The 16,635-nt window shown below is 41.3% G+C and overlaps 1 pseudogene; it reads right to left on the reverse strand.

Moving 5' to 3' along the window:
* Window positions 1-2,936: 2,936 nt before the first annotated feature.
* The window catches only part of LOC145803591 (serine/threonine-protein kinase WNK1-like), a 53,714-nt pseudogene continuing 40,015 nt past the window's right edge, over window positions 2,937-16,635 (reverse strand).

Below are 16,635 nucleotides of genomic sequence, written 5' to 3' on the forward strand. Positions count from 1 at the left end.
TATGCATGCATACATAATTGTCAAAAACTCAGATTTTATTGTATAGAAGATTAGTTGAGTTATTTATTTATTTATTTATTAATTCTATTAAATTTCTGACAAGGGATAGTTGTAATCTCTAAATTTACAAGAGACAACATGTATTTTAAACAACTTTCAGAAGGTATATTTATAGTTTATTCTAAAAATAATATGGAGGTCATACACTTGAATTTTATTATTGATGTTCTTATCTTCAATTTTCTTTCTTTGCACACAGAGAGAGAGAGAGAGAGAGAGAGAGAGAGCGAGCGATTGACTCATTCACTCGCTCGCTCAAGGATCCTAGAAGTTTGCAAGGGCCGAGTTTGGACACAACAGAGGTGAAGTTTTGTTGCACCTCAAAGAAAAGGTGAATAAATTTTCTTTGCCGCCAAACTTTAATATCAGTGTCACAGCCCCCAAAATTGTGTTTGCTTAAAGACTAATTTGAATAGATGTGGCCTTGAACCTAATCAAATCTTAATTTTTATCCCATTAGGTAGAAAGGGATATGAATGGTCAATTTTCGTTGGATGACCACTCAGTGTTCATCATAATACTCTTCTAGAGTTCCTTAAATCAAAGGTTGGCCACATAAAAACCTAGTTAAATCGTAAAGCTGTTCCAAGATACATAACGGCCGCGTTTGGTAGAGCTGTGAAAAAGTGATTATAACTTATACATTAACAGCTTATAGCTTATAACTGTGAACATAAGCTGATTTTTGATTTATAAATTAAGCTTCTCCTCCTCCACTCCAAGAATAAGTTGATTTTTGACTTACAAAAAACTATAAACTGTATTGTTAAGCTGAACAAAACACATCAAAATAGCTTAAATTAAACTAAAAGCTGAAATAAGCTCTACCAAACAGGGTCAACATCCCATTTGTATATTGATATGCTGCTGTTATTCCAATTTCGAGGCAATTTTTTTTTTTTTTTTTTCGGTGCATGCCTCTGGCTATTTTTGGATGCTAGTTATGAGTTATCTGTTGCAGTTTGTTGCTGTCTACTACTGTTAGCTAGTATATTGCTATTTTTCCAGTGTGTTGCGGGTTGTTACTATTCTAGATGCTGATATGCTGATGTTCTTCCCAAAGTCTCAGCATTTGTTAATGTTAAGCTATATATCTCATGTTACCGTGCTCTTACTTATTTAGATGTTCTCATTCTATCGATCTGTGTCTTTCTTTCAACAAAAAGAAATAATAATAATAATAATAATAATAATAATAATAATAATAATAGTAATTTTCATTGATCTACGATGCTATCTGCACTACACTGGTGTTATTGGATTTTTGAAGTTGCAACTTGTATCAAAAAAATGATCATCTCGTTTGCTATGATTTTCAGGCAAATATAAAGAAGTTCTTGAGATTTTTAACAAAATACAAGAAGTTGGGATAAAGCCGCATGTAATATTTTGGTTGAGAAATGTGGCAAAACAAGGGAGACATGGGCAATGACCCATATTCTTCAGTATATGAAAGAAAACCGTCACGTCGTTCGTTACCTTGTTTATCTGGGAGCTCTTGAAACTTTAAAAGTTGCCGGTGAGAGTGATGTTCTCCTCAGGCAAGTTAATCCACATTTTTCTATCGAACGTGCCAACAAGGATGAGATAGATGATTGTAATGCAATTAGTACTGATATTGAATCCATTATTGATGGAAGACTTGCATTGGATTTCTTGAGAAGGAAAAATTTTGTTGTTGTTGACTACTTGCTTGCCTGCATGATGGATAAGAATACTCGATTGGACTCTAGGATAATCTCAACTGTCATTGAGGTCAACGGTGTCCAATGTTATTAGTTTGTAATAGTAGTGCCTGAGAGATGCCTCTTGTAAATCTGTAAATTTTTGTAAAATATATATATAAATGATTTTTAATTATTTTTGTCGTGGCAAATTTGTCGTTGCCAAATAGTAAAGCTTTCTCGACAAATAATTTGTCAATAAATGTGTTGTTAAAAGTTTATGTTTGTCCACTCATATTGTGTTGCTAGAAGTGTACTTTTTGCCAATACAAATTTGTCGTTGCCAAAAGTAAAGCTTTCTCGACAAACAAATCGTTGGCAAACGGCAACATTTGTCGACATAAATGTGTTTCCAAAAGTTTACTTTTGCCGACTCATATTGTGTTGCTAAAAGTATATTTTTTGCCGATGCAAATTTGTGTTGGGAAAAGTGCCACACAGTCATCATATTTGAACTACTTTAACCGACGCAAGGTAAATTACAGACGATGAATGAAGGCTTTTACCGACGACTATGTTTGTTGCTAAAGGCATTACTTTTACCAACGCAATGATAATTTCGTCAGAAAAATGTTTTGCCGGCTCACTTTTGCCTACGGGTTACCGACGTAGCTCCGTGTGTCGGCAAAAATTTTTACCAACGGATTTTTCCTTTTAGCAACATATTTTGTTGCGTTGCGAAAAATGTAATTTCTTGTAGTGAGAAGTAATTCAATTTATTTTCACCAATTTAAATAGAATGGTTCACGACACCACAGTAATAATAACAAGGGCAAAAATTCAATTTGATTCAACTCGTTACACCAATTTGGGTCTCGTCTTCTCCCACAAGTATCTTGTGACTAGGCGGTCATGTGTTTCACGTTTCGTGCTAATCTAACGCCGTTTGGTGATTTTGGGCCGTCGATACCTCGAATTTTAAGTTTCTTAAGGAGCTAGCTTAGCTAGACCAAAATTTGGCTCTAACTTCCAAATCGAGAACCCGATTCGAGTACCATCTTCTCTCACAAGTCTCTCATGTCTAGGTGGTCGTGTGCGCCAGGTTTCGTGCTAATCGAACGCCATTTGGAGATTTTGGGCTATCAACATCTCGAGTTCTATGTTTCTTAAGGAACTAGTTTCTCTAGATCGAAATCCGACAGGGGAAAGACATTAGGGACAGGGATTCGTGGATAGAGGATCCTTGACTGAGAGAGAGAGAGTACTTACAAAGCTAACTTTCTTGTAGATTTGAGCATGATGAGTGCATTCACTATATGGATATGCAAAGGTGACCATTTCCAATATGCACATTCCAAAAGAATAAATGTCAACCAATTCATTATATTCCTCCACATATACTTCTGGAGCCATGAACTCTGGTGTCCCTAGTTAACCCCGCAAATAGATAGACACATAACTCAATGATTTTCAATCAATTGTGTTAATCTACTCACTTATTCCTCTGTTTGGTTGTGTTCTATTTTCTGTTTTCATTTTTCAGGGCAAAGTGTTCTAAAAAAACTATCTTGGGAAAAGAAAATGTAAATACAACCCACTTATTAAAAAGTAGTTTTCAAATTTATGAAATGAAGAAATAAAAACAATAACTATGAGTGTTTTGAAATTTTCATCGTTTTCATTTGTAGAAGCATGAAAATCAAAAACGATGAACACAAAACTACAACTAAACAAGGAGATAATACCTCAACAAATTTTCAGCTTTAGTGAACATACCAACATAGTGGGCAGCATGGGATTTTCGAAGAATCGCACCGAGGCTAAGATCACCTATTTTCAGTTCCCTTTAGTTGCCATTGACAAAGATGTTGTCACACTTGAGATCTCTATGGATGACTGGGCTGTCATGGCTATGGAGATAGTGCAGCCCTATCAAGATCTGTGTACACCAATGCTTCACTACTCTAATGTTCACTCTCTTGTGCTTATGGCTATACTTATCATACACACACACAAACAAAAAGAGAGAGAGAGAGAGAGAGAGAGGAAAAGAAACCAGATTAATTTGGTTGTGTTTTGTTCTTCCTTTTAGTGGATGTTTGTTTTTCCTTTTTTTTTTTAGAACAAAACTATTGGGGCCGAATATTGGGAGTCATAAGGAGGCCGAATGGTTGGACTTGGGTCGAAGCATATATATTTCCTTCGACCCCGTCCCGCAATTTAAACCCTGCCCTATTCGGCCATATAGCTGATTGAGCCTGGCCGAGTGAGAAGCGGCTTGCTGCTAACAAAGCTGAATAAATAATTATACAGTAGATTGAAAGCGGGCCCAGTCCCAAGGCCCAAGAAAGAGAGTAATATAAATACAGGATCATCAGTCAAAGGAAGGTAAGTGAGAACTAGTATGCTTAACTTTAGATACAAGCAATCAAGAGAGTGTACATTGACTTATCCGTCGGAGTGTTAATTCCGGCACCCCCGACCGAAGTGTTCATTCCTTTTCAAGTGACTAGCTAAGGATCACGAGCGTCCCCCAAGATCAGAAGAGTATTTCCAAACCACTTCTCCACAATTGGCGCCGTCTGTGAGAATACTCAAATACGTCCATGGCGGGCATAACGGAAGATCCTCCGATAGTCACTGATGAAACCACACAGAGAGACGACCTCACTCCAACAAACATGCTTGGACTGGAGACTATCGCCGCTAGACGCACCTTGAACTTCGCCTCACCCTCGACTTCAGAGCATGACACAATGCAGGCGATCATAGAACAAGCAAAGCAAAACGAATAGAGGTTGAGGAATATGATTGCTGAGAACGAACGTCTCTGTCAAGATTTGGCCTTGGAAGTGGCGAAGTCCAAACAAGTTGTCCGCTCAGAGCCGGAACGACCTCTGAGGGCAGGTGATCGACGACCTCGAGCCCGACAACAAGACACTGATAGTGACTCTGACTCATTATCCCTGGAGCCCAAGAAGAAGGGACGACCTGAAACCACCAGTTCCTCTGAAGAGAGTCCACATATAAGGCATAAGCGAAGAAGAAACAGTTCAGACGAAGAAGACCAGCACGATCCCTTTGTACAGCGGATTGCAAGGGTAGTGCTACCTAAGAAATTCAAAGCACTGTCATTCACCTTGTACGATAGTAAATCAGACCCTACCGATCACATTCGCCATTACGAGCAAGCCATGACGCTGCATGCAGACGACGAGGCTCTCATGTGCAGAATATTTTCGAGCAGTTTGGGACCACTAGTTGTCAGGTGGTATTATAAACTAGAGCCAACTTCGATCAAGAGCTTCCACCAACTCCAAAAATCGTTCAGGGCAAGGTTTATAACTAATGAAGTCCAGACAAAACAAGTCAATTCCCTCTGGACAATGCAGATTCAACCGGGGGAAACCCTTTGTGCGTATTCGTCATGGTATTGGGAATGTTTTAATCTGGTAGATGATGCTTGCAATGACTCTATGGCCATTACCACCTTCAAGATGGGGTTGCATCTTGACAGTGCCCTCCACAGCTCTTTGACCAGACGGCCCCCCAAAACAGTCTGATCATTGATGAAGAAAGTTGAAGAATACTGTAAAATGGAGGATGATGCCTTGTGGGTAAAAGCTAAAAATGTGACCAACAAGATGGCTCTCATGGAAATTGCTCAGCCATTAAATTCTGTACCACCTTAGAGCCCTGAACCACGGCATCGAGCTAAACGAGATAAGAGATGGGATTCTCGCTGATCAAGCGACCAATGCTCCCACCGAGCAAATGAACATCTACAAGTCGATAGCAGGCACATAAGGCGCGCCGACAAGAAATATATGGAGTTGATAGAGCCGATCAACGCGGTCATGTCCAAAGTCCAACACCTTCTGTTCTTCAAATGGCTGTCCAAAATAGTGGGACCTCCTGACACGAGAAGACGGGATAGATGGTGTGAGTATCACAAGGACCACGGCCACGATACTGAGAGTTGTTATGCATTGAAGGATCACCTAGAGGAATTGGTACAAGATGGTAGGCTACAACAGTACGTCCGAAAAGGCAACTCAACAAAAGCAATAACCTTAAGACAGGATTCCCCTCCACTCAGCGTGATCCACATGATGTATAGCCTGCCAATGTCATCCGCGGTGCATACGATTCAGTCGAATCCCGACCTTCAAAATCAACTCACTCTGGAATAACAGCCCCATGAAGCTGCTAGCATTACTTTTGATGATTCAGATTTGGCCGAAGTGACACTTCCCCACATTGATCCCTTAGTAATTGAGTTGCGCGTAAACCAATTCACCGTTGAACGCGTACTCATTAACCTAGGGAGCACATCGGAAGATATGTGTTACATGACATTCACCAAACTAGGCTTCTCCGAATTGGACCTCTCTCCGGCTCCCTATCCACTATTCGACTTCAACGCCAATCCAGAATATTCGTTGGGAAAAGTCACACTACCCGTTCGAGCAGGCTCCCGAACAGTGGATGTGGAATTCTTGGTCGTCAAGCTGCCATTGCTGTATAACCTCATCATGGGGCGAACTTGGTTGCATTCTATGCAGGCCGTACCAATCACCTATCATTAGTTGCTACGCTTCCTGACAGAGCGCTGCATTGACCAGATCCGTGGCTCACAGAAGTCGGCACAAGCATGCTATCTCCTTACTGGAAAGATGCGAAAGAAGTTTCAAGTGAATTCTATTGAGGTGCCGGATCGGGAAAGCCTCGACGATGTTGGGCGGCTCCCAAGTGAAAAGGTCACGGAAGCCCTAGATCGAGTCGAAATCAACGGAAACCCAGACAGGTTCTTCATGGTCGGCGCCTCCCTGAATCAAGCTAACAGACAACAGTTGATTTCCTTCCTGCTCAGCAACCTTGATGTCTTTGCATGGACTCCATATGAGATGCCGGGTATAGATCCGTCCATTTCGCAACACCGTTTGAATGTTGACCCCAAATGCAAGCTAATCATTCAGAAAAGCCGACAGTCAGCCGCGGAGCACATGGCCATCGTTGTTGAAGAGGTTGACAGGTTGCTTGACGCCGGGGCAATCAGGGAAGTTACCTATCCTACGTGGCTCTCTAATACTATGGTTGTGAAGAAGAAAAATGGGACTTGGCGAGTGTACGTTGATTTCACGGACCTAAACAAAGCCTGTCCCAAGGATTGTTTACCCCTGACCAGAATTAACCAACTTGTAGATGTGACGGCACGCCTTCAGCGTATGAGCTTCCTTGATGCTCACAGAGGTTACCATCAAATCGACATGCATCCGGAGGACCAAGACAAAACTGCATTCCTCAACCCAAGAGGAACCTACTGCTACAAGGTTATACCTTTTGGGCTAAAGAATGCAGGGGCAACTTACCAAAGACTGGTCACTGCCATGTTCAAGGAGCAACTCGGCTAGACTATGGAAGTGTACATTGATGACATGGTGGTTAAGTCCAAAGAAGAGCAAACCCATCTAGCCGATTTGGAAGAGACATTCGGCATTTTACGCAAATACAAAATGAAGCTGAACGCTTCCAAATATGCGTTTGGGGTCGGCTCTGGAAAATTCTTAGGTTACATTGTCAACCATCAAGGAATCGAAGCTAACCCGAGGCAAATCACAGTAATCTTGGAACTTGGCTCCCCTTATTTAGTAAAAGAGGTTCAAAAGTTGATGGGGATGGCCGCTGCACTCAACAGGTTCATCAGTCGGTCCACAGATCGCTGTCGACAATTCTTTCATACACTATGTCGGGGCAAGGCTTTCGAATGGTCTGCTGAGTGCGAAGCCGCTTTTAACGGCCTTAAAACCTTCCTCCGATCAGTGCCACTCTTGACAACACCTTCGGCAGGTGACCCGCTGTAGACGCGCCCTTAGGGCTTTGAGCTATTACAGTTCGGACTCAAATGTCACGATTCTGAATCTAATCCCGCAAAGTGCAATGCGAGACTGATAAACCACCAAAGAGTCCAAATCTGAAAAATCGTTTTGGAAAATTGATTTTTAAGAAAGAAGTGCCAAACATGGATTGCTTTGCTAGATATAGAGTCGCCACCTAAATATTTTATTTTGGAAGAATTTAGGAAACCCTGACTCGTTTCCTAAGGCCACGTGTCCGTTATCACCAAAGTTGCCTCGGCTCGGGAACTTGGGTACGATTGGAGAAGGTCATCTATGAACACCCCCGCTCGCCCGATCAAAGATCGGCCTGTACTAAGCATGATATCTTATTTTTGAAAACATATGCGTTCTTGTTCCGGTTATTAGCTAGAAAATTAATATGTGATGCGCACAACACACAAGTATAGACCGGATCGGCTAAATTGGAACAAAACATTTCATGTTTGTTTATTTGAAAATGGTTTGATGGTGCTACTCGCAAGTAGGCTAAGATGTGGATTTGCCACCCTCAAGTGGGCTTAGAAAACATGATTTTGCCACAATCAAGTGGGCTTAAAACACGCATTTCGATGAATTATCCCAATTCAGGTAATGCAACCTTCACCAACAGGCATCCAAGCTGTTATATCACCTAAGCAAATAGCCTCATAGCAAGCATGCTATCATGGCAATACTCACACTTATGCAAGATGCCAAAGCATAAACGCTTACCTAGTACTCCGAGCCAAAACAATAGCTAGTTAGTAATCAATGCATGATCCTAGCTTATGTCAAGAAGGCTAATGCAACACATGTAAAATACAACTAAAAATAGGCTCGGCTAGTCTAAAATGGCATATGAGATACAATTTTATAATCATGTATTCAAGTAGGAATTGAAATACAATGCGGTTAGTATGATGCGCCAAGCCCGGTGCATGCAAGATAGATGAATGATGCAAACATGCAAGCATAAGGGAGCTAAATGAAATATGCCCTAAAACTAACCATTGTAAGCGGTTAAGTAAAAGGGAGAAAGAAGTGGGGTTGGAAGACATGCATCACACACACACACACTTAATACAAAATTTGCCCTCTCGACAGAGGGTCCGAAAGAATCAGACAAATTGACTAGTTAACTAACTAACTAGCTAATTAATTATTACACAGGACTTATCTAATTAAACAGATTAATTAAGCTACTAAAGTGGTAAAGAGGCCTCGGAAAGAGGGACAAATGCATGCATGCTCTGCTCTGCTCGAAAATCTATCGCCATGCTCATGCTGCCTCTGTTTACACTGCTCTGCACCTCTAAAAACTGTGCAAGTCTTCAGGATGCTTCTGAATCACCTTTTGGGTGCTGTGAGAGGCCATTGGCCAAGTGGAAAGGCCATCGGCCAAGGGGAACTGGTCATCGACCTAAAGTGGGGCTCTCAGCCATAAATTTATAGCCAATCGGCATTGAAAATGGCCGACCGGCCATCTCTTCCTACAGAATGCTATTTTGCTGCAGCAGAGGACAAACAGAGCATGGCAATGCATTTTCAAAGCAATGTGTGCACAACCACCCTTCTTATCATGTCATGAACTCAAGGGAGTATGGTTCTCGACCCTCAGGCCATCAATCACGCACTTCAATGCATGATGGCCCAAAAGAGCCAAGTGTGCAAATCAATATGGAATGAATGCACAAAACACATGAAGGTCTCACACTCTATCATGTTGGATCAAGAGCGTCGGCGACTAAGGATTAAGGCACATTTCGTCACTTCAAGTACAAACGTTCCCCACTCCTAGTGTTTGGTTTGACACCCCAAACCAAACACAATGTAATGCAAGCAAGAATTCTAAATACAATGCAACATGAAAATGCAACGCTATGCAATCCAAACATGCCAAATGCAATAGGACTCGAGCGTGCACACAAGGCTAAGGTAACAAGCATGCCAAATGCAATACAACCTAATCAAGCATGTGACAAAATGAAAACTAGCAAGCATGCAAAATGCAACTTAAACCCACAAACATGCAATGTAATAGGCATGCGGCAACAATTCCAACGGCAAGGATGCGACAACATATAATGCGATAAGCATGCAGCGACACACAAACTGCATGATCCATGGACTTAAACTAAAATTGGATAGGCCTCAGCCACAACAAAAGCAGTGGCCAAAATGATGAAGTGATAGAATGAAATGCACAATAAGCATGCACATGCAATGGTCCAAGAGTTAAGGCATAAGGTCACAACACCCAAACATGAGCAAGGGGTGACAATCATGGCGGTATGGTGACACCATAAGCTTTGAAATTATGCTAAGAGTGATGCCAAATTAAACACATAACACAAGCAAGGCATGCTAATGGACTTCAAGTTCAAAGTTAGCCAAGGTACTTGGATCATGGTCATATCAACCAAGCCCCAAAGGACCAAGGTGACCCAAAACAGTCCCAAGGCAAGCCAAAACAAGGCTAGAACATGCATGGGGTGAGGCCAAAACATGCTAGTAAGGTGAGCACAAAACAAGAGACATACAAGGCCAAAAGGGGCAATTGCACTACACCTATTACAACCAAACATGGCATGACTTAGGCCAATAAAATCAGAGTTATGGCATGTTAGAATGAGCCCAAAAACCCACTTAGATGGCATCCCAAAGGCCTAAGTATGATGGCATGCGCAATGACCTATTCTTAACGCATGAAACACAAACTATCCAAAGCATGGAATAGGTGATAAATGCAAGTTTGTTATCATGGAACATGGACTGAAATCACATTTCACATGATGCCAAATCATGAAAATACTTCAAGTAACACATGCTAATGAACTCAAGGCACAAAACTTACAAGTTAGAATGAACCAAGGCTATGTAAAACAATGCATGCATGACAAGACAACACCGAACAGAGTTTAATCATGGTAAAACACGATGGAAAGCTCCTTGGAGTCGAGCCAAAACATGCAAGAATAGTGGTCCAAACACAAGATGCAGTTATGCAACATGCAAGATTACTCTACAAGTATGTGAGGCATGAAAGATGCCATCAAACCAACATGGAACACAGTTAAGGCAGGTCCTAAAAGTCACTAAAAAATATTGAAATAGAACCAAGACATGCTAATTAAACATGCTAACATTATGAGCCATTTGTGCTAGCAAAAGAGAGACAAGGAGAGGGGGGTGTCCCTTTCCTATTCAAGACTCTAAAATCACTTCTCCACACTAAAAATCCTTTGGATTTTAGTGGTGGGAAGGTCAAAATAAGATGATCCCAAAGCTCAAAAGCAAAGGCACAAAACAAGGTCAAACAAGGCCTAAGAGGGGGTAGACAACCGCCAACCAAAAAGTGACCTTAAGCAACTATAACAAGCATACAAAATCAGAACTTTTTGTAGTTTAGAGTCAAGCTTGAAACAATATAGAAGTGTGTGTAAAACCTTAAGTAAGAATGGGGTATCTAAAGTTTAGAATCTCACATTTGAAGAACAACTTCAAGAACACAAGACCAGCGACTCTCTCTGATCAAAACCTGCTCAGGAACCTTAATATCAACCTTCTAGTGCTTCAGCAACCAAGGATAGTGTAGTGCTAGGTGTTTGTGTGCAATAGTAAGAACAAAACACACTTTTGAGCTTAAACACACATACAAATCTAGAGAGAGGGAGATATAGAGAGATATATATCTAACTTGTATATCAGATTTTTAAAACCCTTGAGAAGGAATGAGGAGCTCCCTTCTTATAGGAATCCAATTCCAAGGCTTCTTGGAAAAGCTAACAGAAGGTGCAAATCCCTCTATACACGTGTATGGAGGGAAGGAATGGTGCATGCCAGCTGTGACAGCTGGCATAAAATATCTGCCAAAAGCAGATGGAAAGGGGTCGGCCAGAAAATATGGCCGATTAACCAACAAAGGTGGTCAGTCGACCAAAACCAGTGACGATCGGCCAACACCTTTGGCCGATGGAGAGAAAAAGGGGCCGATGGCCTCATGCCTTGGTCGATGGGTTGAGGAAATGGCGAACAAGCCACCATCTTCCCTTAAAAGCAAAAACACAAGTGTTTGGTCCATAACCAAGCACAAAATAGACAAGTTGAGAGATCTTGAGGCAAGGCGCGCGGCCGAGACCTCCGGGAACTCAAAACGAACACGAACATGGATGATCATCAAATGTTCAAACGATGATGTCCTAGTCTTGAGGACTGTCAAAAATGGGGTGTCTACAGTTGACCCGCTTTGACAGAACTCGAAAGTCATAACAATGACGGGAGTGAAAGTTAAAGCCCAAAGATGATCCATTTTTGACAAGGCCGAAGACTTAGACAAGCATACAAGAAGCAAAGATACATGCCCGAAGACAAGTGTCACGACCCGAACCCGCCCCTATGGGTTAAGGCCATAACTGGCCAGTAATCACGAGATTACCTACGACCTCAAACCAAATAAGACAAGACTCATTAGAGTAAAAGGGGCCAAACGGAAGCAAATTTAAAATTCTGTCCATAGAGCCGTGCTTATATGCACATCATAACATTCCATATGTACATATGTTAATAACTCACAGCAGAAAGTGTAATGACATAAGATTCTATACAAACAAGATCATCTAAACTAAGTCAACCCATGAAAACTATATACAGACGTATTCAAAACTTCGCTAACCTGACAAAATGTAAATACATAACAAAAAGGCGAAGATGGGTCTCGTGCGTGAGACACAAGAGCTGACTCTCTCAAAACCTTAGTTGTTCCATATAGACTTCACTGAAGCTGGGTCTGGACTTCTCTTGGCTCACCTACAAACATATGAATGAGCGTGAGCGAAAGCTCAGTGAATAATATCAAATCAAATATAGAAGTTACATAACAATGTAGAACAACATGTTCCAAACGGTCTTGGGCCCAATTCATATTTCTATTTAACAGATATATAACTATACGAAATTCAAATCAAGTGACTATAGTTCCAAATATTCTGGCCTTTGGGCCATTCAAATTTCCATTCATGTTAAAACGGCCTTCAGCCCATTCATTTATGTCAAAACGGCCTTCGGCCCATTCATTTCTGTCAAAATGGCCTTCAGCCCATTCGTTTACGTCAAAACGGCCTTCGGCCCATACATTCGTGTCAAAACGGCCTTCGACCCACTAATTCATGTCAAAACGACCTTAGGTCCATTCATACATGTCCAAACGACCTTCGGTCCACTCATTTTTATCAAAACGACCTTTGGTCCATTCATTTCTGTCAAAACGACCTTCGGTCCATTCGTTCACATCAAAACGGCCTTCGGCCCATACATTCGTGTCAAAATGGCCTTCGGCCCACTCATTTATGTCAAAACGACCTTAGGTCCATTTATTTCTATCAAAACGACCTTCGATCCATTCGTTTATGTCAAAACGGCCTTCGGCCCATACATTCGTGTCAAAACGGCCTTCGACCCACTCATTTATGTCAAAACGACCTTAGGTCCATTTATTTCTATCAAAACGACCTTAGGTCCATTTATTTCTATCAAAACGACCTTAGGTCCATTTATTCATATCGAAACGACCTTCGGTCCATTCATTCGTTGATGTCAGACTTTTGTCCACAATCCCAATTAGCAACTCATAAAGCTTATAAGGGAATAAACAGTTGGACATTGCTAAGATTTCAAATATCGATATTACTCACAGTGATCGGCTTGTGGATTTGCCCAAGAGCTTGACTCTACACATTTCATGAACACAAAAGGGTCACTAACAGTTTAATCTGTTCTTTAATTCACATATTCCTCTTTAGGCTTTATTCTTATCTCGTTAACTGATTTACAATGCTCAATGCATGTCTAAGAGTGCTTACAAGTGAAAGAGAACGAAAAATAGAACACAGAATGCAATTTCAGAATTTAGAAAATAAGGTCCCCGCTCGAGCGTGGACTTCCCCGCTCGAGCGGACACTTAAGGCCTGCAAAAATACTGGTTACATCAAAATCACGCTCGGGTGTTAACTCTGCCGCTCGAGCGGATGGCCTGTCTACATAGCTCTCCGCTCGAGCGTCAACTTCCCCGCTCGAGCGGCAACCATGTCTGCAAAAAGTGCTAGGAGCACGATTTTCCCGCTCGAGCAGCACTTAACCCGCTCGAGCGGACATAAAAAATCTGGGTTTTCCAGATTGAGTTCTTGAGCTCCAATTCGATTTTCGACCAACAAATCATGCATGTTATGGCTCAATTCTCAAATATAAGTATACTAATATGATGTAAACCCCAAATCTCAACCCAATGGAGCTCAATTCACAATTAATTCACATGCATACCCCAATCTCCCATCAAACTCATTCTAACATAACAAATTCATACATTCAAGCTCATATCTTCATAAATTGTACATGCATGTGATGAATTAGCCACATTCTCAACTTAGACAACACAAATGGTGATCAAAACATGAGTTTCAACCAAAACTCTACTTGAATCATATATTTCAAGCTTATATATGCTATTTCAACACAATTTCTTACATGCATTCATATGTCAAGCTTTAATTCAACAAAACCAACCCAATTTCATTTCAATCTTACTCTTGATCACCCAATTAGCTTGAACACACAAAATTGCAAACTATAATCCAAGAATTACTCACCTAGAAGCTTTGATTCTCACAATCTATAACAATTCTTGGATTATCTTCAAGGTTTCCAAGCTTTAAGCTACAATTTGCACAATTCTCTCCTCTCTCCCTCTCTACAGCTGACTCTCCTCTAATTTGAGTCCCAAATCAGTCAAATGAAGCAAGAAGGGAGAATAGAGGGTGTAGTGCCCTTACCCAACAAAACCCACTATTGGCATTATAATAATAATAAGGTAATGGGGCACTAATTAATCGTTTTGAATCTAATTATTTGACCCGAATCAATTTTCAATTAAATTTCACCGTAGGTTCTAAAAATTATGCCAATCACAATGGCGTATTCGATTTCGGGTTTTGTGACCGATAAGGCCTCCAATTTAATTTCCAAAGCAGATTATTCAAACAGATATTCCTACGGTGAACAGATAGAATTTCAAAATCACAAATATTCACAAAATGGCACATAAAATCATATTAAACACATCATTATACTCGTATTAAGGACCAATTCCCATACTACAGAACAGGGGTATTACAGCAAGGGTAAGATGCAAGTGACATGCAAGATGCCGAGCATAATTTATGATAATGCAAAGAAAACTATAACGAAGCAAGACATGTAATAGTTTTAAGCAGGCGAATACAAACCAAACTACATTACATGCAGAAAGGATGTAAGAAAATTATGCAATTCTCACTGCGCCTCACGCGGAGATGAACAAAAGCGACTACCGAGGACACCCGGAGTCTCAAACACAACATCTCTCAGCGTATCACACGCAAGAGAGGAAAGGGAGCATCTCTCAGCGTGGCACACGCATGAAAGGAAAGGGTGCATCTCTCAGTGTGGCACAGGCATGAGAAGAAAGGGAGCATCTCTCAGTGTGGCATACGCATGAGAGGAAAGGGAGCATCTCTCAGCGTGGCACACGCATGAGAGGAAATGAAACATCTCTCAGCGTGGCACACGTGTGATAGGAAAGGGAGCATCTCTCAACGTGGCACATGCGTGAGAGGAAAGGATTGTGCAAGAAAGCGCAGTCATCCAAACGCACGCCAAACGCGAGTGGATAAAGGTTGCGCAAGAAAGCGTGATGCACATAACAGTGCGGGTACGTCCAAACTGACTTGGAACTTCTCTTGAATGAACCGTACATACAATATCATCTGGTTTCACCATCTTCAAATGAACTATACATACAATATCGTGCTTGCAAAAGAAAGAAATTCAGCAGGTACAATATAGTAGAAACACATGTTCTATGTTAAATCAAGATATCGTTTCAACGTGAGACAAACACATGCACATATGATGTGGATAGAAACATGGATAGCAATGAAAGTGAAAGGTGCGTGACAACGCAACTAAGTGTGGGTGCATAATAATACAAGAGAGAGGATGCGTGACAACGCAACTAAGTGTGGGTGCATAATAATGCAAGAGAGAGGATGCGTGACAATGCAAGCAAGAGATGCATAACAATGCAACCTAAGTGTATGCATAACAATGCGAGCAAAAAGTGCGTGACACCGTAAGTAAAGAGGTGCATGTCGATACAACAAGTGTGCATGACAAGGCGAGTAAGGTGGTGCATGACAATGCAACTGAAACAAGCGTGACAACGCAAGTGAGGGGTGCATGACAATGCAACCTAAGTGTACGCATAACAATGCGAGAGAAGCATAATAACACATGTAAGTAAAGCATACGCGATAGCGCATGTAATGTGTGATAATGCAACAATGGGGTGGGTGCATTTTCAATGGAAGCATAGTAAAGGCATGTTATTTGAGATGCAACTTGAAAGCAAGATGAAGCATGCTCAATGCAAGGGCAAAAAGACGTGTAATAAACGTGCTTATTACAATTATGACAAAACATTGTAACACAACATGCTAAAAAGCAATTCTTGGATTTTTACAATTTTACAAAAGGATACGAAAAGGATACACCTCATGCGTATCGAATGTCGTACAGGAAGACACGGTTCGAGATCAACATGAAGAGTGGTTAAGCTTCAAAAGTGTACTTTCTTGCACTAACTTGAGAGATGAAGGTCCCAAACCACATAATTGACCCAACCAAGGGTGTGGGAGGTTCACCGACCACAAGGGGAGACCGCCGGCCACCCATCGGCCATAAAATGAGCTCATCGGCCAGATATTTAGCCGATCGGCTAACAATTTGGCCGACCGGCCAAAAATGGCAGTTTTAGGGGCAGTTTTGTCTTTTGGCCACGGGTCTTTAAATATGGGGTTTCCAACCCCATTCCCTCACTTCTCCAAGCTCGAAAAACATTCCTCTTGCTTTCTAGGCAATTTCCCGACCTTCGATCCGTGTTTTTTCTTGTTTTTGACCCTTTTCCGTCGTTTGATTCGCGAAACCCTTCCCGTTTTGCACAC

Source organism: Camellia sinensis, chromosome 12, assembly GCF_055761805.1.
Source record: "Camellia sinensis isolate YWXY chromosome 12, ASM5576180v1, whole genome shotgun sequence".
NCBI lineage: Eukaryota > Viridiplantae > Streptophyta > Magnoliopsida > Ericales > Theaceae > Camellia > Camellia sinensis.